The 27,524-nt window shown below is 44.7% G+C and overlaps 1 long non-coding RNA gene across 1 annotated transcript in view; it reads left to right on the top strand.

Moving 5' to 3' along the window:
• LOC116419645 overlaps positions 1 to 16,606 on the top strand; it is a 30,861-nt gene extending 14,255 nt beyond the window's left edge. The window contains exon 3 of the long non-coding RNA XR_004229913.1: positions 15,695 to 16,606. This is a non-coding gene — a long non-coding RNA (uncharacterized LOC116419645). The remainder of the gene's footprint in view (positions 1 to 15,694) is intronic.
• Positions 16,607 to 27,524: the final 10,918 nt, after the last annotated feature.

The following is a 27,524-nucleotide window of genomic DNA, read 5'->3' as shown; positions in this document are numbered from 1 at the left end:
GAAGTGGTATTGCTGAGTCAAAGAGTACATATAGTTTTATGAGTCCAAATTTTTATCTAGAATTATTGGACCAGTTCACTGCTCCACCATCAGTTCATTAGTGTACTTTACCCTTCCAACAATTCTAATATCAGTTCTGATAGGTGTGAATTGTTACCTCAGAAATGTTTGAATATGCCTCTCTAATCCAATAATGATTTGGATCATTTTTTATGTGACTATAAATAGATTTGATTTATTTTTTTGAAAATTGCTTATATCTTTTGACTGTTAAGAGGCAAATGGCTCAGCAAAATTGAGTATAATTCTTTAAGGGGAAAAATATTCAACGAAATAGAGAATTGTCAAGCATTCTTGATGAAAAGACAACTCTAGCTCTAAGATATCAGAGCAGTTTTCCTTAAGAATTTCTTGACATATGATTTTGTCATAACTTTTAGGTAGTCCAATAATTTTAAAATTATCTCTCCTCAATATATTTTCCAGAAAAATTGTTTTTCTGATGAGATTTTTCATACTTTTTCTACTTTTTCATCTTTTGACTTTATTTTATTGTTTCTAAACATCTTATGTCATTAGCTTGCAGTTGTTTAGTTCTAATTTCTAAGGAATTATTTTCTTCAGTGAGATTTTTGCTCTATTCTGCTTTTTAAGGAGTTCTTTTCTTTAGTGAAATTTTGTACCTTTTTTTATCCTTAGTCCAATTCTGTTTTTTAAGGTGTTATTTTCTTCTGTATTTTTAATGCTTCTTTTACTAAGCTGTTAGTTATTCTTAAATTTTCTTGCATCTCTCTTATTTGTTATGTTGTTATGCAAAGCTCAAGGCACAGCTTTCATGTTGGGTCTTAGCTTTGAGAATCTAGGTGTCTCCTAATAGTAAAAAAGAAAAGTGGTTTTGGATTGGGAATGCAGAGATAATGGCCTGCTTAGTTCCATCCTTTAGGCTTTTCCACTGCCCAAAACACCAGTGACCTCGATGACATACTTAGTTCCAGCTTCCACTCCTAGAAGATGGTAATGATTTTCTCATTGATCATCAGCTTTCCATTCTCAGCCTTGTCAGTGTTCCTTGAATCTGCCACAGTGGAATCATATTGAAACTGGGTGACCATGAGCTCTACCCTTCATCCTTTCTTGCCTTCTCTTGTCTTTTCCCTTCTGTTCTTGTAGAAGTAGAGGAGGCCCTCAAACCTGTTTTATTTTATTTCCTTTCAAGTCATCCCAGATCTGGCAGCTTGCTGGTGCAGAGCTTCTGTGCCCTTAGCTTAAGGGGTGCTCAGCAAGTAAGCATCACTTCTTGCATCCCCAGCTTGGTGGTCCCCGGCAGAGCTTAGGTCTCCCCCAAAGCCCTACAGAGCCTGGGGTTCCCTTGACACCCCAATGCAGCTCCATAGGAGCTCAGTCTCACTTGGTACTTACTCCAAAATGAAAACCAGACTCAATATTCAGCTGGCACGACGCTCAGCATGCCCGGATAATGGAAAGGTCAATTTTCTCTTTTGGAAATGTGAACTGCTTCCCAGGGATTCCTCGGCTGTGCTGTGGCCTGAAAGCAGACTTTTTAATTGAACCTTTGAAGGGGAATTTCTTTAGCCTTTGGCTCTGCTAGTAGTGAGGCGAGGATCTCATGGATCTCCATTCCCATGGCAACAGCTTCTTCATAAGTGGATTGAGACAACTATGGTGATTGCCCCCTCCCTGAGAGAAACCCAGCATCGCTTCTCTGCTTTGGTTTTAAATTTGAGGCAGGACAGCAGGGGGACAGCCTGGAGCTTGGGACCCCATGCTGCTAGTCCCCTCTGAGCTCGTTCTGGCTGCAGAGTGAGCTTCTCTCCAGGTTCTTTGCCCTTCTCTGCAGGCTCTTTGCCCTTCTCTCCAGGTTCTTTGCCCTCCTCTGCAGGTTGAGGGGTTGATGAAACCATCTCAGAAGTTGTCCAGCTTCTCTTCAGCTGGGATCCCAAGCTGAATAAAGCCTATTTGTTTAAACAGAGAGTGACATCTGGTGGATAACTGCACTGGTGGTTTGTTCTTCCTCACAAAAAGGACCATGATCAGGGAGGTGACCCAGGACATGTGAGTGAATTAGATTGGAGGGAGGGAGGGCTGGGCCAGGTCACCCATCTTACCCTCTCTTCTTCAAGGGCCACCTGGGCCCAGTGGCCAGATAGAGATCGGCACGCCTGGAGATGGCCCTGATAACTGCATGTTGATCTTGGCAGAGCTGTGGGGAAACAGAGCAGGGCTCCTGGAGATGCCCCTGATAACTGTGCTATGATCTTCCCAGAACCGGTCTGGTGCTTCTGACCATGGAGATCAGGGCTCCTGGAGATGCCCCTGATAACTGCATGATGATCTTGCCAGAGCTGTTTACCTCAAGTTGAAGTAGTCCCTTTCTAGCTGAATTTCCAACTGAAGAAGAGATTTTGAACGCATCGGCTCCTCTCTTATGCAAAGCACCTGCTGCTGATTCTAGTCCAGCTGAGGTTTTTAAGGCAGGGGGCCCAATGCGCAGCCAAAAGCTGATAGAAAATTTTCCAGTTACGGGGCAGGCAGAAGTTAACCTCTAGGTGTTCAAGGATAACGCCATTGTCCAGCTGTGTAAAGATAAAGGGAACAGATTATCCTGCGGCAATCATGTGGATCTGCGTATGTCTCTTAGTAATTGTCAGCAAGATTCTTGCCAGAGTCCTCCTTAATAGACGGATCCTTCCTCTGGAAGATAGCCGCCTTCTCCAGAGTCAGTGTGGCTTCCGCAAGGACCGAGGAACAGTTTTTGGTGTGTGTTTGCTGATCAACAACTCGGGGAAAAATACCAGGAGCAGAACAGGCCCCTGTACGAGGGTCACCGATTTCCCTCCCCCCCCCCAGCAGAACAAGCCCGTGTACGAGGGGTCACCGATCCCCCTGAGCAGAACAGGCCCGTGTATGACAGCCACCGATCCCCAAGCAGAGCAGGCCCGTGTACGACGGTCATTCACCTGACCGAGGCCTTTGACACTGTTGGTCATGAGGGCTTCCAGAAGCTCGTGGCAAACTCTGGTCGCCTTTGAAGCTCGGGAATATCGTGCCCCGTTTCCCGGCCGGTGCTTGCCCGGGCTCTGGGTAGGGCCGCCGCTCTCCTGCTTTCTAACAGCGCCGGGATTTCTCCCTCTCCTGAGACTTCAGTGCTGGCATCAGCCCGAAGCTTCTGCTCCTCTCGGGAAGGACCCGGGGAGCTGGACCTTTGGCTCTGGGCCCCACAGGGAGGCTGGGGGCGGCTCAGGGCCTTGCGATGGAGCCCAGAAGCTCCGGGCTGGGGGAGCCTCAGGGCAGCCTCTGAGACGCACTTTCAGGCTGAGGCCAGAGCCGGGAGGGAGGACAGTTCCCTGGTGAGCTGGAAGGGAATGTCTTACGGACACATTGGCCCGGATGAGCTCTTAGTTCTCCGGTCTCTGATCTATCATATTCACGTGGAGGAGGCCGGGCCTGAAGATTGCCAAGTACCTTCTCCCCCCGAGTTATGATCGCTGCCTTGTTCGCCCCCAACAATAGGGGACTGACTGCTTCAGGCATTGGCCATTCAAATCCCTGACCTTATCACAGGCTCTCAGCACTTGGACGCGTGATTCTCCAGCTTCTGGGCAGGACATAACGTCAGAGATGATGCCAGTCCCGTTATTACTATCCCTAGAGTGAAACTTTACTTTTAAAACAGGAGAGAACCTGTTAATGAGAGCCTCATGTGTGGGGTCTGAGGACGGGTTCTGATGCTTGAATCGGCCATCGCAAAGGAAAAAGATAGCGCGGGAGAGTCAGAGATGGGTCCAAAATGCAGATTCCCTTGGGTGTTAAGGAGATGAACATGAACTGCCCAAGTCTGAATCAGAATCACTCAGATGGCGGGGTTTTAGGGAGGCTGTTTTGGGGTAAGAAGACATGAATTTGAGTCCTGCCTCTGATGGAAGCTGTGGGACCCTGAGCCAGACACCACTTCTCCTTACTTAGTTTTCTTATCTATGAAGTGCATAAAATAATGTGTCTACCTGACAAGTGTTGTGCAGATTAAGCAAAATTTAGTTTTCAGAGTATTTTGCAAACCTTAAAATTCACATGGAAAACTGCTGAACGTATTGGAGTATTAGAAAAAAACACCGAGGACAAAGTAATGCTGGGACCTTGTCAATATACTGGAGACCTCCTGCTCCTGAGGAAGCCTCTGGACTCTGCTCCCGAGCACTGGCCATTGACTCCTCATGATTCCTCCTGGGCTTACGTTCATCGGGATCAGGAACACTCCCTGATGTTGTGACTTTGCGGAGTTTCTCTGATCTGATTCAGCCAATTCCTGTTCCTGGCCCAAGTTTTAAGGAGCCAGAGAGGAAAATGGCAAGTTCAGTTAAAATCTAGGGAAGATCAAAAATGTTTAAATAATGAAGTTATTAAGATCTGGCACCTCCCCTCGTGTCAAAGATTGTAAAGAGAGAAAGTCATTTAATGCAAAACCATTTTCTTGAAAATGAATATAATGAGGTGGGAGAACAGGAGATGAAAGCAACACAAGCCATTCTCATTAAGGTCCGGGGGCTGACATTTGGTTGTCCTTATTGCATGTCAGATTCCCCAGCCTTCTGTATTTCTCTGGCATGAATGGCAACCCCTTCTGACACTCTCCGAGGACATGGTCCTCTGGGCAAGCAAACTGTTTTCCTCCACAGAAAACAGGAATGAATTTGTCTCTTTATGAAAATGAAACTATTTATATTTCACCTGTGATGGTGACATTCATGCAGAAACTTTGATAAAGTGCCCTGGAACCCTTCTGTGTTCTACAGTGTGTGTGTGAGTGTGGGCTGTGTATGCATTACTTCTCTAGGAAAATCCCCAGACACCCTTGCCCCACACAACTTTGCCCCAATTCACTCATTGACACCATTCTTTCACCAGGTATATACCGAGGCTGGCTGTCTCCTATGGTCTGTACTAGTCAGGAGGGGAAGTGCCCCCGAGACAGCCTCCTTATAACCAGGTGTAAGCTGAGCATCTGCTTGTAGACCATTGGGACAATTTACATATAAGACAACACAGCCAGAGATGACATTTTCTGTTACTACGTGACTGTCCTTACGTGCAGGGGGTTTCCAAAAGAGTAAGTGATAGCACCAGGAGCAGCCCTGGAAGGCTGTCCACCTTTGACAAGAACCAGAGTTTGGTGTCTTTGTCAAAAGACTATTTCCCATGTCTAGGCCCTATTTCCTTCACAAAGCCAGAGAGACGATAAGGGATTGGATAAGAGCTCACCAGTTCACACAGGATCCCTCTTAGGGTATCATGGGCTGAGTCTGACCGGGGTTATTTGCTACTAAATAAGATGGTTACCATAAATGACATGTTCCTGACTAGTGGAGTTGGATACGTTCCAAGAGTTTGCTGGAAGTCTGGCTGTGTAGCCATTCTTGGTAAAGAATCACAGCTTACACTGAGACCTTCTGACTGTTTGTGATGGTGGAGTTGGCTGTAGGGTGAAGGGTGTATATCTAACACCTATTCTTGACTCAGGCGGTCGTTGTTAGTCATGTTCAATCATGTCCAATTCTTTGTGACCCCGTTTGGGGTTTTCTTAGCAAAGATATGATAGTAGTTTTTTATTTCCTTCTCCAGCTCATTTTACAGATGGGGAAATTGAGGCAGACAGGTTAAGTGACCTACCCAGGCAAGTTGACAAGTACAGAAGTCATATTTGAACTTGGGAAGATGACACTTCCTGACCTCAGGTCCCACACTCTATCCACTACACCATGTAACTGCCCCTCCTCTGGTCAGCTCCATTCATAATAAGGTGATAGAAAACAAGTCATTTGACTCAAGTTTAGGAGGCAGCTTTTTGTTTATCATGTGACAAGGCACCCTCGAAATGACTTAGTTTTTTTGGGAAAGAGGAGTGGGCCAAGTAGGAGAGGGGCACAGTCCCTTAGATTGCATAGAACACTGAGAGTAGAAAGTTTGCCTTGGACCATAGCACGCAATGTGCCTTGGGTTGGCTTTGAAAGAGGTCTTCTGGAGTCCCCTATGCTCCTTCCCTTCTCTCCCAGCAGACAAGAGAGCAGAGGTCTCTGGATTTTCTGTCTGTCTCTGTTGGTCTGGTTCTCCTCCTCTTCTATAGGATGAAGCAGCAGGAAGAGCCTCATGGTGCAGATTTTCTGTGGCCATGGTTAGTTAGATATTCTTCTGATAAATGATGACTCACCAGGAGTCTCTTCTTCTTTGTCTAATTTTTGTTCTCTCTCTATTTAGAAGAGAGAAGTCTGCTTGACCTCAGAATCACAGGATCTCTGAGATGAAAGAGGATGAACAAAAGCTCTCTCTCCATGGTACGACCTCATCTACTGGGAGATCAAGTTGGGCCATTGGGGGAAAAGATATTGATGTTCTCCTTTCAGAAATGTTTGTACTTTATATTTAAAGAGCCTGTCATTCCCACTGTAAAGTCTGTCAATAAACACTGATTCAGTGCCCGTCATGTGCCAGACACTTTGCTAAGTGTTGGAAATATAAAGAGAGGCATGAGACTCTTCCTGCCCTAGAGATGCTCACAGTCTACAGATGAATCCAGAGCATACAGCATGAAAAGGAAATAATCCTCCGAGGGAGGGTGCTAGAATTAAGGGCATTCAGGAGATGCTTCCTGGAGAAGGGGGGATTCCAGCTGAAAGCAGGAAAACGGAAGGTGGAAAGAAAGAGTTGTCTGGGCACTGGGGACAGCCAGTGCAGGGCCCTGGAGGAGGAAGAAAGGGTAGCTTTGGACATATCTGTATTGAACTAGGGATTTTTGTCAAGAGCTCACATATTTCATTTTTCTCAGGGGGAGGGCAGTGTGGGCAAGTCCACATCCTCTATTTTCATGGTGTAAGGGAAGAGCACAGAACGATATTCTATGGCCCTGAGAGGCACAGCCTGGCTATTCCTTGGAATCAAGCCAGTCCCACCCAAGCTGGTGAATGCCTAAGACAAGAGTGGCCAAGATCTATGGGCTGTGTCGGGCTCCTCTCTCTTCAGCCTCTTGTCCGCTGAGTGGGGAGCCAAGAAACTAGCGAAGGGGCTTCGGTTCCCAAGAGAAGAGTTCCTTCTCGGACTTGTTTTCCAAGTTTCCATGACAAACTGCTCTTACATGGTGGCTGCCTCGACAAATGGCTCGGTGTCTCCAGCGTGGCTCTGTAATTAAAAGAAGATGAAGAGATGCGTTCCGGCACTTGAAGCCACAAATGCTCCTGTTAAGATGAGGAGTTTTTCTGTCTCAACCTACTTTGCAAGAAGTTCCTGAAAAATATTCCTTGTCATCCAAAGTTTTCCCCTGTTTTCTTTGCTCAAAGGCTGCTGACTTAAAAAGCAAAAGCGAGGATGATCCTGTCCACCATCTTTATTATGTAGCCATATGAATTTCCATGGAAGTCCCACACTAATGCTCTACTGCTGTGCTCCGCAGGGAATCCCCACCATCTCCTTTGTGGCCCCTCCCAACTCAAAAGGAGATACTTTCAAATATAGACTTGCTGTGCCCATTTTCTCAATAACTACTGAGCATGAGTATGTTCATCCACAAAATGAGAGGTTTGGACGAGCTTAAAATCCCATGATTCCAAAGGGTTTAGGGAGAAGTATGTAAATATCTAGGATACAAAGACATGAAGAGAGATTTAGGCCAAATGCCTTAAGGGCCATTTGGGGAGGGGGAGATCCTTTCCAGCTGGGGGACTGAGGGCAGACTTTATAGAAGAAGTGACATCTGAATTGGGCCTTAGAAGATACAGGGTCTTCAACAATTGGAGATCAGAGGTGGTGTGGGAGAAAATGATGAAGAACCTGGGGAGATGGCCCAATCCTCTCTGTCACGTCTCCATATAAAGTATGCCATGTACAAGGCATCTCCCTTCAGCTCTGCAGGGACTGTGTCTTCTGACGATATTCTCGTGCTGCTCAGAGGGGATGACTTTCAGGAGATTTCACTGGGCATGTGGCTTATATCGGACACGGACATGGAGTCTAATTTCTCCTGGGCGTTTATTTCTGCTCATCTTGTGTGGGTTGTTCCACAGTGCTCCTCTGACCCAAAGAGGTGGTCAGCCATGACTTCATTGAACCCGAGGCTGCAAAACTTTTCTCCGATTCCAAGTTTTGGCTTTATCTGGGCTTCCACATTTACCTCAGGAGAGGAAGGACAGCACTGGTATTCCTCTCAGATTAGAAACAGCTCAAAAAACATTACTTTTTCTCTACCTCTTTTGAAAAATCAAAGACCAGTTAATCAGATTAGGGAAGAATGATCCTTCAGCAGCTTTTTGCCCAAAGGGAGTGGGCTCTCTCTGTTTCTCCTAGTTTTAGGTGGGATGGACATTTTCTTTCCACAAGGAGAACCTTCAGGCTTTCGGTACTTTAAAAATGATATTTTATTTTCCCCCAAATTAAATGTAAAAATAACTTTTTTCATTTCCTCCCCAAAGTTTTGAGTTTCAAATACTGTCTCTTTTTCCCTCATCTTCCACTTCCCTGAACTGGTAAGCAATCTGATATATGGTATCTATATGTAGCAATGTAAAACATTTCTATATTAGTTTGTGCAAGAAGACAAGAGAGAATGAGTGAAAATAATATGCTTCGGTCTGTCTTCAGACAACATCAGTTCTTTATTGAAGACAGACAGCATTTCGTCATCACGAGTCCTTTGGGATTGTTTTAGATCATTGTATTGCTGAGAACAGCTAAGCTGTTAATGGTTCATCATACAATCTTGCTGTTACTGTGTGCAATGTTCTTCTGCTTCTTATCACTTCATTTTGCATCAGGTCATGTAAGTCTTTCCAAATTTTTCTTCAATTATCCTGCTTGTCATTTCTTACAGCACAATATTTCATTACAATTATATACCATGACTTTTTCAGTCGCTCCCCGAGTGATAGACATCCTTTCAATTTCCAATTCTTAGCCACCACAAAAATCTGCTATAAATCTTTTTACCTGCTACAATTATTTTTGCACAAATAGGTTTTTCTTCCTGTTATCTCTTTGGGTTATAGACATAGTAGTGGTATTGTTGGATCAAATGATAAGCATGGTTTTATATGTCCTTTGGGTACAGTTTCAGATTGTTCTCTAGAATGTTTGGATCATCAATGTACAATTCCAACAGTCATTAATGTCCCAGTTTTCCCAATCCCCTTAAACATTTATCAGTTTCCTTTTTTTTGTCATATTAATCAATCTGATAGGTGTGAAGTGGTATCTCAGAGTTGTTTTAATTTAATGGTATCTCAAGAGTTGTTTAATTTTCTTTAATCAATAGTGATTTAAAACACTTTTCATAGACAGCTGTGATTTCTTCATCTGGAAACTGCCTGATCATCTCCTTTTACCATTTATCAATTGGGGAATGATTTGAATTATTATACATTTGACTTAGTTCTCTATATGTTTGAAAAATGAGGTGTTTATCAGAGACACTTGTAAAACTCGCCCTCCTCCCAGTTTTCTGCTTTCCTTCTAATTTTAATTGCTTTGGTTTTATTTGTGCAAATTTTTGATTTTGTATAATCAAAAATATCCATTTTACTTTTGTAATGCTCTCTATAGTTTGTTTGTTCCTAAATTCTTCCCTTATCCATAGATTTAATATATAAGCTATTTTATGTTCTCCTAATTTCCTTATGGTATCATCCTTTATGTCTAAATCACGTACTCATTTTGATTTTCTTATTATATACCTAGTTTCTGCCATACTATTTTCCAGTTTCCCCAGCAGTTTTCGTCAAATAATGAGTTTTTGTACCCAAAGCTTGGATCTTTGGGTTTATCAAATACTAGATTATTAAAATCATTTTTTACATTGTATTAGGAATCTAATGGATTCCACAGATCCACTACTATAGTCTTAATCAGTACCAGATTATTTTGATAATTATCGATTTATAATGTTGTTTGAAATCTGCTATAGCTAGGCCATTGATTCTCATGATATTCTTGATCGTTTATTTTTCCAGATGAATTTTGTTTTGCCTTTTTCTAGCTCTACAAAATAATTTTGGGTAGTTTGGTTGTTATGGAGCTGAATAATTAACTTAACTTAGGCACAATTGTCATTTTTATTATATCGGCTCAGCTTTCCCTCCATGCACATAGGGTATCACATCCTTACCTGTGGATGCTCTACCCAAAGAAATGTCAATTTGAATTGTTGGAACCTTGAAAGATTTCTTGGGGTTTACAGGCTAGATTTCATTCTTAAGGACCATACCTCAAACCCAAATCACTCTGCCTCTCTCTCACTCATTGGCCAACAATACGTTCCAGCCCAATCCTCATTTGGTCATTTATTCTCCGAGTGAGTATAAATAGCAGTTGTTTCTGACTTAGCCAGAAACCCTGAAGGTCTTCCTTCTTAAGTATTTTATTTCCTGTTCTGTTAATTTGGGCAATTAAAAATGTTGTAAATATTCATCCATTTCATTTAGATCGTCAGATTGATTGGCATATATTTGAGCAAAGTTTTGGACCCTTTTAAAATCTGAGCTTCCCCGAGGATGACACCTGTTTCAGAAGCCTCACTTTAACTTTGGGTTAGAGATTCCTTGGGGCTCCTGGCTTAATTAGCATTGCTTGATTGTACTAAGTTAGAATCAGTTTAGGGGATATCTTCCCAACAGATTGTAGAGGGAAGATGGAATATAGACTATATGAAGGAAAACAAGGTCAGATAAATTCACTGCAACTGAAGCCCAAGATTTCAAAGAATATAAACTTTTATTTCCTGCTTCAAGTGACATTCTCTTAGAGGAATAAAAGGGGATAGGTATAGGGAGTGGACTTGTCATTCCACTGAGACGGGGAACTTCCAGGAAATAAATTTCCTCTACCAGTGTTGATTAGCTCCTTCTCTATTAACTTGCTATCTGAATATTTTTTAGAGGCCTGAAAGGATGTCCACTTGTCCAAGGTCATCCAGCATGTATCCGAGGTGGAAACTTCACTTAGATTTTCTTGTCTTTGAGTCTAGCTCTCTCTTGCATCTCACTGCTTCAGAGATAGAGGGGGAGGCAAAGGGGAGGGGACACGACTGAAGGAAATGGAGAAAGAAGATAATGTGTTTAACTTTCAGGCGATGTTCTAAGACAGTCCCTAAATGAGTACTTGGCAGCAGAAATGGCTTCCCCCCCATCTCCGTGACACGGGAAGAGTTATTCCCAAAGCAGAGCCAATTCCTTTCTATCTCAATATTCACTTTTCACTTCTGCTAAAGTTTTGAATTCTGATTCTTCTTTTCCCCAAGAGGATATTTCCAACTGTCTCCAATCAAGAATACTTGGAGGCTTCTTTTTATTGCCTTTTAGAGAAATGCTTTGTCCTCAACTTCCACTGTGAACATTTGGGTTCGCCCAGCTGCATCTAACTAGAGCTCCCAAAGGGAGGGAAAGGCAAATACAGAAATTGATCCATAAAGTAGACATGGCATTTATTACTTGCCATTTGGGAAGTTCCTTCACTGCCTGCACTCTGGCTAAATGAGCCCCTTAGGCATGTGAGCCTGGTCATCTGGAAAACCTCCAGGATGTGAGGAATACTTCAATGGAGGGTTGAATGGTGTAATCTAGGATGAACTTGCCTGGATGTCATGGTGGGCTGTGAATGGCAAACTTCACATTGCCCAGTAACCAGCACTCCATCTTGTTAAAGCCCACCCCTTTCCCACCCACCTCCATTGCAGTTCATTTAGCTCTTGCTTTCAGAACCTGAATTGCAGTCTGAGGTCAGTAAAGTTTGATAAGTTAATTGATGTCCACCGAGATAAGATGAGCTAAGTTATGCTCTCTCATTGTATCTGGAGGCAGGAGAGCAGCACAGGTAGGTCCCCAGGTGAGGCATTATTTTCCCACATCTCCCCCACTCCAATCCATCCTCTTCATCAGCTGCCAAAATGATTTTTCTAAAGCAGAGGCCTGACCATGTCACTGTGATACTCAGGAAACTTCAGTAGCTCCTTATTACCTCCAATATCAAATGTAAATTCTCTGTCATATAAAAACCTCTTAACAATCTGTCTCCTTCCTACTTAAATCTTAAAACTTTTCTCTAGTCCATACACTCTAGGGATTTCTGCTGATTTACTTGCTGCTCCTAGAAGATGGCATTCCTTCTCCTGTCTCCACACCCCTTTATTAGCAGTCCCCCTTGTCTGGAAGGCTCTCCTTCATCCCTTCTCAAATAAGCTTCCATCCACTCTGGATGTAGCTCTATGAACTCCATCATTTGCATATTGTTTCCCTCATTAGAACATGAACTCCTTGAGAGAACGGACTGGATTTTTTAGCCTTCCTTTGCATCCCCAGTGCTTGGCACTGTGTCTAGCCCATAGCAATAAGTACTTATTTCTTATGGCAAATGAAAGTTTTTGCTTAACCCTTCCCCCAATAAAAATGAGGAACAAAGAGTAAATGTACAAAGCTAATGGCTTTGCGAAAATCACCCATATTCCATCATGGCAGACTTTGCTGTCCACGGGAGCCTCTTACATATATGGCATGAGGAATCCTTTTCTTCTTTTTAATGAAAATTTTCTATTGGATGAAAGAGACAGGTCCAATTCAGTGGCAGCTGTGGCTTCCAGAGCTCTCATCCCATGCATGAGAAGGGGGTCAAACAACTAGTCAGAAGGAGTTTAAAGAGGTCTTTTTGCTGGCCCTGAGGCAGGACTCTGTTCCTTGGTCAATAATCAGGTTCATGTTGCAGGCAGTTCCACCAGCACACCCGAGTTTGCAGCCACAGTGGAGCAGGGACCCCCTGCTGCTGCTGTTGATTCCGTAGGGCTCTCTCCTGGTTTGCTGGGATCCCAGGCTGTGCTGTTATGGTTGCACTGAACCTAACTGTCCTCCACTCTCAACCTGGTACAACAGCTCTTTGCTTCAGAGTTGTCTCTGACTGGAAAATTGTTTTACTCCATCCTTTTTGTGAGTTCTGCTGCTCTAGATTTTGTTTAGAGTCGTTATTTAAAGGTTTTTGGAGGGACTTGTCAGGTCCCTGCCTTTACTTTGGCATCTTGTCTCTACCATATCAAGGGAAATACAGTTAGCAATTGTAACTGTAAAAAAATTAAACTAGCTTCTTTGATAAAGGTCTCACTTCTCAAACATATAGAGAACTGAATCAAATTTACAAAAAATAAGTGCTATTCCCCAAACGACAAAAGACAAAAACATGACCACTTTTCATATCAAGTAATCAAAGCTATCTATAACCATATAAAATGCTCTGACTCACTATTCATTGGAGAAATGCCAATTCAAACAATTCTGATATACTGCCTTATATCTATTAGATTGACTAATAGGACAGAAAAAGAAACTGACCAGTATTGGAAGGGATGTGGGGAAAAGGAGACATTAATGCACTGTGGGTGGACCTGTGAACTGAGTCAATCATTCTTTTTTTATTAAAACTTGTTATTTTCAAAATATATACATGGATAATTTTTGACATTGACCCTACAAAACTCTGTGTTCAAATTTTTCCTTCCCTTCTCCCCACCCCCCTCCAGTCAGCAAGTGATACAATATATGTTAAACACGTGCAATTCCTCTATACATTTTCCACAATTATTATGCTGCACGGGCAAAATCAGATCAAAAAGGAAAAAAAATGACAAAGAAAACAAAATGCAAGCAAACAACAAAAAGAGAGAAAATATTATGTTGTGGTCCACGGAGACCCAATGTTAGGCTTGGCCCAAACCCAGTCTCTCTAAATGGATTTTCCAGACCCCTCTGCACTGGTGTAGATGCTCTCAGTGCTGTCTAGTCCAGACTCTTATAGATGTACACATATTCACAAATACATGCACAAAATCACAATACACATCCACACACAAAAACACACATACACAATCACAACACAGTCACAAACACACAGAAACACATGCACGTACCATACATACACATTCACAAATACATGTACACATTCTGCACACACATTCACACACATACAAAGTACAGTCACGCCCACATTCACAGACATTTGAACACAATCCTGCACATAGTCACACACATGTACACACATTCACAGCATAGGGACACAGTCTTGCACATATTAACACACATGTACACAGTCATGCACACACATTCATAGACACAGAGGCACAATCCTGCACATATTCACACACACATGTACACAGTCTCACACACACACACATTCCCAGACCCGGGGACGCAGTCACTTTCCCAGGGCTAAGCTCTGACAGCAGGAAGCGTGTGTGTGGGGTCCCCGGACACCCCTGGGGGGGATGGCCTTGGGCCTGGAGGACTTGGGAGCCCACAGCTTGCCTGGTTTGAGGTGAAGTTTTTCCAGGTGAAGGCCTTCTCCCGGCATCATTAGCTTTCCATCAGGCAGACACCTGTGATTTATGTAGTGGGTCCTTTGTCTTTTCCCTCTTCCAACTTGTTGCTGGCTGAGCAGTTCCACGTCCCCGGGAGCCGGCCTCTCTGACAAAGACGGAGCACCCCGACAGCCTGGAGGGAGCAGCTCCACGCTCCCATCTCAGCAGAAGTCAGCCGGGCGCCATTTAAAAGCAGCCTCATGTAAATGCCCATTCTGGTTGTGTTTAGGGGACAGATTGGCTCTTTTCATGGCTGCCCCTGAGGAGTGAAGGACAGTGAGAAGGAAGAGCCCCTTCCTGAACCCCCTCCCTGTGCCTTCCCTTCCCCCCACCCCAGCACTGTTTCCCCCAGTGTTTATGGGTGACTGAGCCCCCCTCACATTGCTTGCACTTAATGGAAGTAGTTAATATTTGTAACTGATTAAGTAGTTAATATTTGTCATTGATTTCACTTAATGAGGTGAGCCATCATTGTCCAAGATCCCAGCCCCTGGGGCTGCCGGGGTCCTGTTTAAGGGTCTTAGTACATTTGAGCCAAACACCTGGGAAGTGCCTCTCGGCCCGCACCTTGGACAGGGACACAGGCGGCCCCAACCTTTTCCCTTGAGCCAGGTTAGGGCTGTCCCTGCTATGGTGCTGAATAAGTCTCGGCTTGCCCCCAGTGCTAGTATCTGAAACTGTCATCGGGGGTCACTATTCCAAGGCAGCTTGGGGGGGGGGAATAGCAAAAAAATCGGATCAGGCTTCAGGCCAGCGCATGAGCTATCTCGAACCCCAGTGTGTCAAGGATGAGGAGCGCCTTGGTTGCCTGTCCAGAATTGGGGGGGGGGAGTGTTTTTTCAAAGCCTTCTTTTTTGTACCTTGTTTCTCTCATCCTGGATAGATGGAGCTAGTCTGAGACAGGCAGCCCTGGCTTGCTCTTTCAAGCCGTCTACTCTAATTGTATGACTTCACCAATGAGGAGTGCACTCTAGTTAGGACAAAGGCACTGTCCCATGGAAAATCAGGGGTGAAAATCAGGGTCCCACAGGAAATCAGGGGTGAAAATCAGGGTCCCATGGAAAATCAGGGGTGAAAATCAGGGTCCCACGGAAATTCAGGGGTGACCAGGGCTAATTCAGGTTTAGGCAGAGAACACTCCTTTGGGCTCCTCTGGCTTCATTTCCCTGCAGGGTTCTCTGCCGTTGGGTCAGCAGAGAGAACAGGCTGGGAGTGAGACATAGAGATGAGTGATGGCTGAGTTCCTGCCCTCCCTCAGCTCCCAGTGAGATGCCCTATTTCATCATCATTTTCTCCATTTTCCAGATACTGGCATCTATTGTTATATCGAGATGACTGGCATTCGTGTCTAACGGTCTCGGCTCAGCCCGGATGCCCTCTATGGGTGCAGCAAAAGAACGAAGTAGCTGTTATGTACCATTGCAAGGTCACAACTTTCTAGGGCCTGCCAAAGAGTGGAATACTGAATCCCTGGAGTCTTTCAGTGTTCCCTCCTTCCCTCCACTCCTTGGTGAGCATTGTCCTGACCTTGGGACTAGAGACCTGTAATTGGCTGCCGTGACCCCTCCCACCGGGGGCTGCAGGGAGCCATGGGGTTGGCAGTGGTGTGGATGACGGAAGCCCCAGGGGATGGTCACTCCAAGGCCCTGGAAGCCCTGAGCCGGAGACGGCCAGAAGAAATCCCGAGGAAGACACGGGCAGAATTTGCATCGCCAGCATGGACCAGCACTTCAGTCTTTCTTCCATGAGTTCCCCAGTGAGGAAAAGTCTCCTCCTTACAAGCTTGTTCACCTTTCTGAGTTAAATATTTGCTTTGGCTTTTGAGCTCCACTTTGATAAAATCTGTTAACCACATTGCTAATCCGTGTATATCATTGTTCAAATGAAACAGAGAGGAGACACCGGGGCAGAGTCTGAGCAGACAGGGAGGCGGTTTGCCAGAAACCTCCGGCTAGGGTCTCAGCTATGGCCGAGAGGTTCCAGTTACTCCTTTCCTGGAGTAGAACACTTTATGGGGGCTCTCCTAAGGGATGGGGCAGCAGGGGTGAGGCTGCTGCACTAAGGCAGGGCCTCTGCCGTCTTCCCAGGTTTGAACTGGAAGGCAAGCCATGCCCAGAGGATGGGTGTCCAGGGAATGAGCGGAGGGGCAGGGTGTCCAAGGGCAAGGGTAGCCAAGCTCACAGAACAGCAGGGGTAAAAGAAGGGACTAACCTCCTGCCTGCCCACTCCAGCCATCTTCTGAGTCCAGGTCCGTCATTCTTTGCCAAGTTCCTGGGCTTTTGCTTCAATACAGCAGGTTTTCAGATGCCCTGAGTTGCTTGTCTAAGGTTCCTTCCTGCCTTTCGGAGACCCCAAGGGGCCTGCACTGATCCACTTCGGTGCTTCCTTCATAATCCTACAAATAGAGACAGCTGTGAAAGGCCCTTCCAAAGCAGGCCTGCTCCGGACAACTCCTGGCCCCGGAGTTTTGGTGGCGACTGAAGGAAGCCTGAGCGCCGGCCAGGGTCCCAAGAGCAGCTGAGCTGTAACACCGGGACTCCAGCAGCTCTTCCTGGAGCCCCTCTCTGGTAAGAACAGCTTCTTTCTACTGGTTTGGGTTGAGCAGTCTGGCAAGGAAGTATGTTCAGCCAATCAGATAACCAAGGCCGGTTAGGCCAGAACTGCCTAAACAGGATTCCTTTCATGCCCAGGGATCAACACAAACTTCCTTATGCTTTCTGTGGCATTAGAGTCAGCAACGTGCTTGTAAGTGTTTAACAACCAGCTCTCTTGCTAAAAATATGTGCACAATACATTGTAAATTTTAACAAGCATTATTATTATTTTCTCCATTATTTGCTGAAGTACAGTTAATCAACACAACAAAAAACCCAAGCCCTGATTTGTAGTATTGGCTGATTTCCAAGGTATAAATGCTGCCACTGAACATTAAACAATTGGCTTTCTCTTGAGAGTGGTTCTAGCACACACCTGATTATAATGGTCTCTAATGATTTCTAATGCAAAATATTTTGCAGCAATAGTCAATTATGATGTCTTTGAAATTGCATTCCTTTGAATAGATGCACTTTATCCCTCCTAAACAGGGGAACTTTTAATGTATTCCCTCTGACTCACCACTGGGATTCTTTGTTTAATCCATTCATTCCCATTCACTTTATTCCTTCTTAGTTGGAGTTCCAGTATATGCCATTCTTCCGGGCAGCTTTGCATTATTTCTTAGATATTTCCATATATTTCTTATGTTCTCCATACTTGTCGATGTTAATGGCATTATGTTTATGTACCAAAATCGTCTAATTTGTCCCTTGTTAGATATTTAACTTGTTTGTGGTATAATGAAAATAATATTGTTGTGAACATTTTGAAGAGGTAGCTCATGTGAATGAAAGAAACAGGAAGGAAAGAGAATAAAGAAAGGAAGAAAGAAAGGAAAGAAGAAAGGAAGGAGGGAAAAGGAAGAAAGAATGAAAACAAAAAAAGACAAATAGAAAAAAGGAAGAAACACTTTTCAGGCACGGACCAGCAGTGGAGTCTGTGGATGAAGATTATGATTATTTTGTTAACTTTGCCTGCCGCCATATTGTTCTCTAGAAAGATTCCCCCAATACTGAAAGCCTGGCTCTATTTCTCTAGAGCGCCTCCAGCATTAATTTTTAGACTTCTGTAGGATCTTTGCCAGTTTAATGGACATGAGGTTGCCCCTCAGAGCTGCTTTAATCCATATCTTGTTGATTAAGGATGACCGGGAACATTCTGGGACAGAGATTTGACCTGTACATTTCTCAGGGGTCCATGGCTTCAGTGAGGAAAGGCTGTAGTTGCACAGTCAAAGCTTGGGCCTGTCCTAGGTTTTGTGCAAAGAGCAAAAAAAGGCTGGACTGAATTAGAGGAGTGGGAATCTGTTGTTTTTTCAATCTGGGACCATTTTTTCTATTTTAATTATGCCATTGTTTTGTTTTGTAATGGGGAAAAAACCCCAACCACCTTATAAGTGTAGTGAAGTGATCAAGAAATTCATCTTAAAAAACCAGGAGGGTTTCACCACCCTAATGGCCTGAGATTGTGACTGAATTACTTTAAAGATGCCATCAACAATCCCAGTAACTGTAGGACTGTGTTTAGCTTTTACAAAGTGATTAAAAAACCAATAATCCAGCGAGAGGAGTGATGTCAGGATTAGCAGCTCCATTTCGTAGATGACATTGAGCCCAGAACTGTGGTTTGGTAATCTCTGAGCCAGGACCCAGGGCTGCTGGATTCTCAGACTTGGGCTCCCAGGGGTGCCATGACTAGAAGGTGGGCTGAAGAAGCCTATTTGGTGTAGGTTTGTCCACAATTCTAAGGAACTCCAAAACCCTGGCCAAGAGAGCTTGTAGGAGGGGCTGAATTTTGGGGACTGCTCCAAAGGGCCGGGGTACTTCCTTAGAAAATTTCCAAGTCTGGACACTGTCCCTGGAAGAGTTAACATCCGTGAGAAATATAAAAGATGCTCTGAAACGGCTGCTGCCAAACTTGGGAAGCTGATAGAATTATCAGAGAATTAAATCCAGATAGATGGCTGTGGAAAGAAATGAGGTACACAAACCCTGGGCAGGGCCAACTGGCCCACGCTCCACCGGGGGCTTTGTCAACAGAGCAAGACGATTTTTTAAATCAAGCCGAAGAAAATGAGAATCGGCCTCTTGCAGCAGCTGCAGGTGGAAGGGATGTTTGTGGACCTTTCGGTCAGAGCTCTTTGTTGCTGAAAATGTGCAAAAAGCTGCCGCTGCACTGGCACGGTAGTCTGGGCGGTGGCTGGACTGACTTGCTGGATGGGGGCCGGGGGACACTGCCTTTGAGCCTTGCCTTTAGCTTGAGTGCCCAAGTATGGGCATATTTAGTATTTGGATAGTTCCTGCTGCAGCTCAAGGGTGGGGTGATGGTGTCAGGGGGAGCCGTCAATAGCAGGAAGATGAGGGAGACCAAGAGCAGGTGCAATTAAAAATGTCTGTCTGTGCTTTCTTTCAGTGATTTCTGGTCCCCTCCAGGTTTCAGTAAATAGTCTCGAAGAAAGGCAAATCCCTACCTGCTCTCTATACATGAACAGAACCAAGAGAGTAAATGACCCTCATCTTTCTTCTTGTCTCCCCAATTCTCTCTCCTCCCATCTCCTTCCCCTTCTGGCTGCTGGCCTCCCTTGTCCTGTCCCTGTGCTAGAAGCACTGAGGACTCCACAGAAGGATGGTGTCTCAGACGTGGGCTTTGCCTGTGTTCCAGCCCTAAATGGGTGCTCATGATACCACCTCAGGCAGCTTCCCTGGAGCTGATCCCACAGCACTCTCCCCTTGGCTGCTGAGGGGGGCTGAGCCAGAGAGACAGCTGGCAGCAACGGCAAGGAGGGACCTTTGGGTTGGGAGTCAGTTTCCCCTCAGACAATTTTAGGTGCTGCAATGGATTTTTCTGAAAGCGATGTGAGGACAAAAGAGCTTTCTGTCTCTAATTTAACAGGATCTGGAGCCAGAGTGAGGCCCTGATTAAAAGTCACCATGACCACTGCTAACCCCAAACATATATGTGCATGTGCATGGACACACACACGTGTCTCCAGTGTGTTGGAACCTGCAAACAGGTTTAGTGTTAAGGGACAGGTCAGTGCTCCAAGAGTCTCCACAGCCTCTCCACCGCATGTGAAGGAGCTGCAGGGCAGCCTTTGCTGACACAGGTGTTGCTTGTGGACTGGGAATAAAATAAATTGGAGGCAGGGGGAAGAGGAGAGAGGTCAGACAATGCAACGGCCTCTCAGAGAGATCAGAGAACAGCAACGGCCTCTCAGTCTCCTTATACCATCCTCTCACAAGAGGATCCATTCCGGGTTGGATCTCCAGCAGCCACTGGCAGGTGGCTCCCGTGTATTCCAATAGTTTAGGATCTGAATTCTAAATATGAATGGTTCTGGGTTTTTTTTTTTTTTGAAGCATGGAAGTTATTCCTTTTTTATCTTAAAGGCTAATATTTTCCAGTCCTACAATGATTTTACTGATACCATCCCTAGTTTAGTGTCTGGGGAATTATCCAGGATGTATCATTAAAAAAAAAAAGCACCATAACAGGAAAGATACATCTGCCTTCCAATCAAAAGACAGGCATTTATTAGTATGGACATGTGCGCTGTCCTAGGTACTGGGGATATAAAGGAAAAAAAGAAGCAATCTTTTCATAGAGCTTTCTTGTTAGGGAGTGCGTGTGTATGTGTGTGAGTATACGTATGAGAGGACATGTGGACATGTGCATATAAAATGAATACAAAAGAAATGCAAGATCACTGGGTCAGGGGTGGGAGGGAAGCACGCTAACTTGCGGTGAAGGACAGGGGCAGCTTCAGCAGGTTCTCCAAAGGAGATGGTGTTTGAACTGAGGCTGGGATGAAACTAGGGATTCTCAGAGCCTGAAGTTCACCTTCAGGTCCATTTTGGGATGTCTTTGTCCTTGGTGAGGGATACAGAGATGCTGGAGATGGCATTTTCACACTATGGTCAGGCCAAAAGCCAGCACAGCCTCTTGGATAAGAAGTACTTTTTTTTGGGGGGGGGCAATTGGGGTTAAATGACTTGCCCAGGTCACACAGCCAGGAAATGTTAAGTTTCTGAGGCCAGATTTGAATTCAGGTCCTACGGACTTCAGGGCTGGTGCTTTAGCCATACACCAACTAGCTGCCCCAAGAATGGATGACTCTCTCTTACTATTGCTGAGAGTCTCTGGCCCCAGCCTGCTCTCTGACTTGGGGTTAAGCTTCTTTTGAATTCCATACTATTAGTTTTCTATCTTCTCAAACCAACCCAGGCTCCATCCACCAAAATCCCAAGGAATTATGTGCATCTAGCTGGAGAACCCCTCAGTCTCCAGGATGTTCTTCGGTGTCACCAAGGAAGTTATTCTGGGCCAAGAAGAAACACCTGAAGCCGGCAGGACCACCCACCCCTGCCTTGACGCCCTGCCTTTTTGTGCATCTTGCAAGCAGCAGTCTTGGTAATTTTGGGTAGCTCCCCTGCCACTGACATGCTTGGCTGGGCTCCATCCATTTGGTTTCTTGAGGGATATTCCTTGGAGGAGATCAGAGGAATACAACTGACCACAGGTGAGTTGGAGCACAGGATCTGACTCATCATTGCTGAGCCTTATGTATCAGTGGCCACAAAGAATGCAGAGAAGCATGGGAGATTTACTTGAACTGATGCAGAGTGAATACCTGTTAATAAAATACCTGTTACCTCTAACAGTGCGAGTGCAAAAGCCTCTTCAGTGAAGTCCAGGGAGGAATAAATATCCTGACCGAATCTATAGAGCAGCTTCTCCCTTCTTTGGCAGAGAGGCTGGTGGTCTCTGGGAGCGGGGGGAGAATAGTGCAGTCACCACCAAGTACACTCACTATGTTGCTCAGTTTTTCTTAAGTGCTTTTCTTTGTTGTAAGAAGTGACTCATTTGGGGTATGTATAAGGGGTAATGTGGATTTGACTAGTGTAGGAACAAAAGACATAGATAAGCTATTTTTATTCTTCCAAATTAAAAAAACATTTTTATTCAAAATTTCCAGTTTCAGAGTCTCTTCTTCTTTCCTTCCTTCCTTCTCCCTTCCCCCTTTCCCCTTCTGTGAGATGGTAAGCAATCAGATATAGGTTAGACCTGTGCAATCATGTAAAACATTTCCACATTAGTCATTTTGTACAAGAAGACACAAACAAAGGAAAAAGGGAAAATGAAAACTTGCCCGAATAGGCTGTTTTTTTAAGAAGAAGGAATGAAGATTGTTTAATGTTTTAAAAGCTGAACACGTCATGGCCTCTCTCTGTACCCCTACAGTAAAGCCGATTCAACCTTGAGCCAGGGTAAGCAGGCTGTCTGTGGGAAGTGGGGTAAGATTGTGTGTCAGAGCGGGAGGTGAAAATGTGACTTCCGAGAAGTCCAGGACCTTGCGGCGTGTCCCCCCATCCCCATCCCTCACAGCCACCATATTGGCACTATGATGCATGGCCCCCAGCTCTGACCTTGCCGGTTTGCCTTTGTCACATAAACAGAATAAGTCAGAGCTGTGGGCCTGGCCACCCACCATCAGGCAGCAGAGATAAGGGGTGACAGCAGCGGAGGAAAAATGGCCATTAGGGCCAAATGCCTCCCATATTTCTGAGCCAGTGAGCTGAGGTATTTTGCAGCTGCACTGTTACAGGGAAGAACTATTTCCAGGAAGGAGGGAAAAAACCTGTTTCTATAAAAGAAATTTTGTCATTTAGCTAGAATCTCCGTGATGGGCAAGAACAGAGGGCCTTAGTATTTGCAGAGTCCTTCACAGAAACGACCTCATCAGAGCTATAATGGACTATACATATCATTATTATTCTCATTTTATGTTTAGGAATCACTGAGGCTTGGGGAACTTAGGTAACTGGCCTGAGATTGAATAGAGGAGATCTGGGATTGGGACCACGTCTTTGTCAAAGGTCCCAGTGTTTTCCACTTGGACGGATCTATGTCAGACGCTCACTTTGAAGGGGAGGAATTATCTGAGGGCTAAGCCATGCCCTCTTTATCCTGAGAGCAACAGTTTAATTAGCTAAGCAGGGGAAGATGTGGAAAAACAGCTTGTTTTTACAGGCTAGATGCTAGGGGATCCACTGGCTTAAGCAGATAGAGTTCAGGACTCGGGGTGACACGGGACCCAGCGAAGGACCAGTATTCTTCTTGGGTGTCATTGTGCTGCCCCTAGTTTCTACGACAGTGTTTCCAGGTGCCCTCCCCAAGGTCCAGAATTACCAAGGGCCCAGTTCTAGTTTGGTTTCAGGGATTTCAGTGGGTCATCATGGTGGTAGAAAGCCCTGGAAAATTAAGAAACCTAATAGCAAGTTTTCACCCATTGAGTTTGATAGAGTTCTTTGGTATCTTAAGTCTTTCCCAGAGTGACTTGAGTTCAGAGGTCGCCCCTATTGACTGAAAATGGTGGCCCTCAGGAGAGGAAGACAAGGCCAAAGTGTGAACCCGGAACTTCGCGTTCTTTGAGAAAAATCTTCAAAGGAGGCTGGTCAGCCCCTGGGATTGCATATGTCACCTTGGCTGCTTTGCTCCTTGGAGACCTTTGGGATCCCTTCACAGTAATCCTAGATATGAGGCCAGGAGAGCAAAGATGCGGAGTGATGACTTGTCACTGTCATCGATAGGAAGAGAGAGGGAGAGAGTGATAATGAGAGTCCCGGAAGAGAGAGAGAGACAGAAACAGAGAGACAGACATAGAGTGAGAGTCAGCCAGAGAAGGAGAGAGAGGGAGACATAGAGACCAAAACAGAGAGAAAGAGGCAGAGAGATGGAGAGGCAGAGACAGAAACAGAGAGGCAGAGACAAAGAGAAGGGAGAGGAAAGAGGGAGAAAGAATTATGGTAACATTGCTGCCAGCTGAGCCTTATCCTTAGGTTTGAGGAAAGCTTTCACTACCCAAGACTACTGAGTGGATACAGGAGTGGGATGGGTCATTTTTTGTTTCCTCTCTCTTTTAATTAAGGGAGTTCAGGATTTCAGCTATTGAGAAGTAAGTAGGGAGTGGGATAATTTAGGGAAAAATTGTCCCAGGAAAAAGCAGAGTACTTTTAACTGAATAGCTAGTAATCAGTAGCATTTAGGGGGCAGCCACTGTGCTCTCGGGGATGAGTCTGGAGCCCATGAGCTGGGCCTTCCAATGGGCCTGGGAAGCCAAGAATAGACGTCTAAGGCCATTTTCTCCTACGGCTCCTCTCTGACTCCAAGTTCCTACTCAGCTTGGCCTTCTAAGGCAGTTTGAGGGGCAAACCTCTTCTAATCATCTCCATTTGCACCCACCTTCTTCATCATTGACAGGCGGCTTTGGCCCGAAGATTGCTTTCCTGCCTAGAAATAAAGAATGGAATCTACACCGAAAACCACCTGAAGAACTGGAGTTGCTAAGGCAGAGCTAGTGCTGGGAGTAGGTTTTTCTCGCCACATTTCCACTGGGTGACTTGGTACATGGGCTGGAAATCTACTCCTTCCTCTCAATCACTCAATAAACATTGATTAAGGATCTACTCAGTGTCACACATGGGGAAAAACAAGAGACAAAAACCTTCCATTTCTACCTCCATGGAGCTTTCATTCTGTTTGGGCCTGACGTTGTCTTCGAAATCTCAACTCCAAAGACAGGATGTCTTTCATGCTGAGGTGCTGCCCACTTCCTCTACCCCACATGTAGTTTCTTCACTGGGGCTCAGTGACCTAAGGGCATAATGTCAGTAGTCCCCGAGGGGAAAAGAAGCCCCATTCCCACTATTTCTCTGGAAGTGGTTTTTGGACACTCTAAATGTACTCTCTGACCTGAACAAACGTTCTAAAGAGTGGTTTGGATATCAACCAGGGCAGCCTGCACCTGTGGGAGAAAGAAACATTGAAAAAATTGGGAAATAGTCCTGCAAGTTTTCCAGCGTATGAGAAATGTAAAGAAGAAGCCCTGAGATTTGACCTCCTCAAAGTTCTGGTACTTGAAGAAAAAAATCTGTTGTAATTAGAGAGAGCAAAGGAGAAGATAGCTTGTGACTTTAGGGATTTAAAAAAATAATAATAGCTTTTTTATTTTTCAAAATATATGCAGAGCTAGTTTTTAACATTCGCCCTTGCAAAACCTTGTGTTCCAATTTTTTTTCTCTCCCTTCCTCCCACCTCCTTCCCTAGAAAACAAGTAATCCAATATAGATTAAACATTTAATTCTTCTAAACATATTTTGATATTTGTCATGCTACACAAAAAAATCAGATTAAAAAAGGGGAAAATGAGAAAGAAAAAAACCAAGCAAGCAACAAAAAAGCTCAAAATACTATGTTGTGTTCCACATTCAGTACCCATGTTCCTCTTTCTGGATGCAGATGGCTCTGTCCTTTATAAGTCTTTGGAATTGACCTGAATCACCTCATTGTTGAAAAGAGCCCCATCTATCACAGTCGATTTCTTGTACCAAGTTCTCTTGGTTCTGTTCTCTTCACTCAGCACCAGTTCATGCAGGTCTCTCCAGGCCTCTCGGAAATCAGCCTGCTCATTCGTTAGGGACTTTCTAAAGGAGGTTGGGTTTGGTGTCCCCTCTTGTGGGGGTACTGCAGGTCTTTAAAGATACTCCAGATGAGCACTGCTCGTTTGTCTTCACTCCTTTCCAGAATCCATGGGTTAGCTTTTCAGCAGAGGCGAGCCAGGAGATGTTTGGGAGTAAAATCCTTTGATCTGGTCCTGATTTCTAATTTGATGAAATGTGATCCTAGTATGCAGTTACTCATCACCCTCCCCACCCCCCACCCCAACTCAAGCATTGGAGCTCTGGGAGAATGGCTCAGAAGTTGCCGGCTTCCAGGGTTGCTTCTTCTGTATTTGTAGATGGATGCAAAGGTTACTCTTGACAGTCTCTTGGTGCTCTACACATGTCTTTCGGTATACAATATTGGGGAGTAGCTGAAACTTGACCATCCTCTGCCAGTCACTGGACTGGTGAGTTGTCAGTGCTCAGGCTTTCTACCTTAAGCTCCTGTGCCTCTTATGGATCCTTTGATTTTCCTTTTCTGACCCAGGAACATTTGAACACTTGCTGGAAGATGTCAAGTGAGCAGGTTTTTGAAGATGCCCCATCCTCTTCTGGATAGCTTTGTTTCAGATGTTCTTACCAAACTGATCTATAGACATTTAGTCCAATGCCTGGAACATAGTAGGTGCCTAATATATCTTGATTTCTCTCTGTCTCTGTCTCTCTCCTCTCTCTCTCTTTCTCTCCCTCATTCTTTTTCTCTCGTTCTCTCTCTTATTCTTTCTCTCTTTTTCTCTCTTTCTCTCCCTCTTTCTCTCTCTCTCTCCTCCCTCTCTCTCTCTCCTTTCTCTCTCTCTCTCTCTCTCTCTCTCTCTCTCTCTCTCTCTCTCTCTCCTTCTCTCTTGTTCTCTCTCTCTCATTCTTTTTCTCTTGTTCTCTCATTCTTTCTCTCTCTTTTGTTCTCTCTTTCTCTCATTCGTTCTCTCTCGTTCTCTCTCTCACACACCACACACACACACACACACACACACACACACACACACACACAGCCTATAGCCATCTCCTCAGCATGTCTTCCCACTAAGCTTCATTCTCTCCTCTAGACCAAATTGTGTGTCTCCTGCTTTTTCCATGTGACAGCCCTTCAAATACTTGAACACAGAAATTATGTCCCCCTGAGTCTTTTCTTCTTTAGGTTAAATGTCCCCATTCCCTTCTAATTGTCAGAAAATAAGAAATTCCCAAGAGCAGAAACTACAAATTCACCAATTAAGCATCGTGGCATTGCCCGGAAACAGCCCCAACAGCTCTTCATTTATAAAGTTAATTGGATTGAAATCCAGCTAAGTCTAACCTGTAGTAACCCTCTAATTGCTCTTTCGACCTGGAAAATATCATTCAAAGACCTCGAGCTGATGCTTTTGGTTGACAGGTCAGTGCTTGATCTGGGCCTTCTGGGGAGGCTTCAAACTGCCCCAAACAGCAAGATAACACAGGGTGACAGCAAAGCCATTTCAAGAAAAGGATAAAGAAAAGTCTCTGCTTGAGGTCCTGATGCTTGCACTCTGCTCACCTGAAGCTCTTATAATGTGTGCGAGCAATTAGAGCCTTCACTGGCTTTGTTAAGGGCTGGCCGAGCTTCCCATTTGGTGCCCAGAAGAATTGCAGCAGAAGACTGGAGAGTTAGATCCTGGCCCCAGAATCATGAGAGCGGTATTTGGTGTGTCTTCACGATGCCAGCCTGTTAATTCTAGCCTGCATCTATTCACAGAGCCAACCCTTTACTCAGAACTTCATCACCTCTTTCACTGGTCTCGCTGCTTCCAGCTGATCTTCCACAATCACCTACAAAGCCCAAATCTGAGTTCCTTCCTCAAGAACTGGTGGTGGCTCCCTGTTATCTCTAGGTTTTATAAAAGAAAGACTCTTTTTGTCATTTAAAGTCTTTCATAGGCTGAGTCCAACTCAAATTTCCAGGCTCATTTCACATTATTCTCCTTTATGTACTCTTGCCTTTTGCCAAATAAAATTCTATATTTACTTTTAAAATAGAACCAACATTCCCATATTCAAGGAACAGAAATGTGGTTTGCATG

The sequence above is a fragment of the Sarcophilus harrisii genome, chromosome 5, assembly GCF_902635505.1.
Source record: "Sarcophilus harrisii chromosome 5, mSarHar1.11, whole genome shotgun sequence".
In the NCBI taxonomy this organism is placed as follows: domain Eukaryota; kingdom Metazoa; phylum Chordata; class Mammalia; order Dasyuromorphia; family Dasyuridae; genus Sarcophilus; species Sarcophilus harrisii.
Note: the sequence above shows the minus strand (reverse complement) of the source record. Positions and strands in the feature narration are given on the sequence as shown.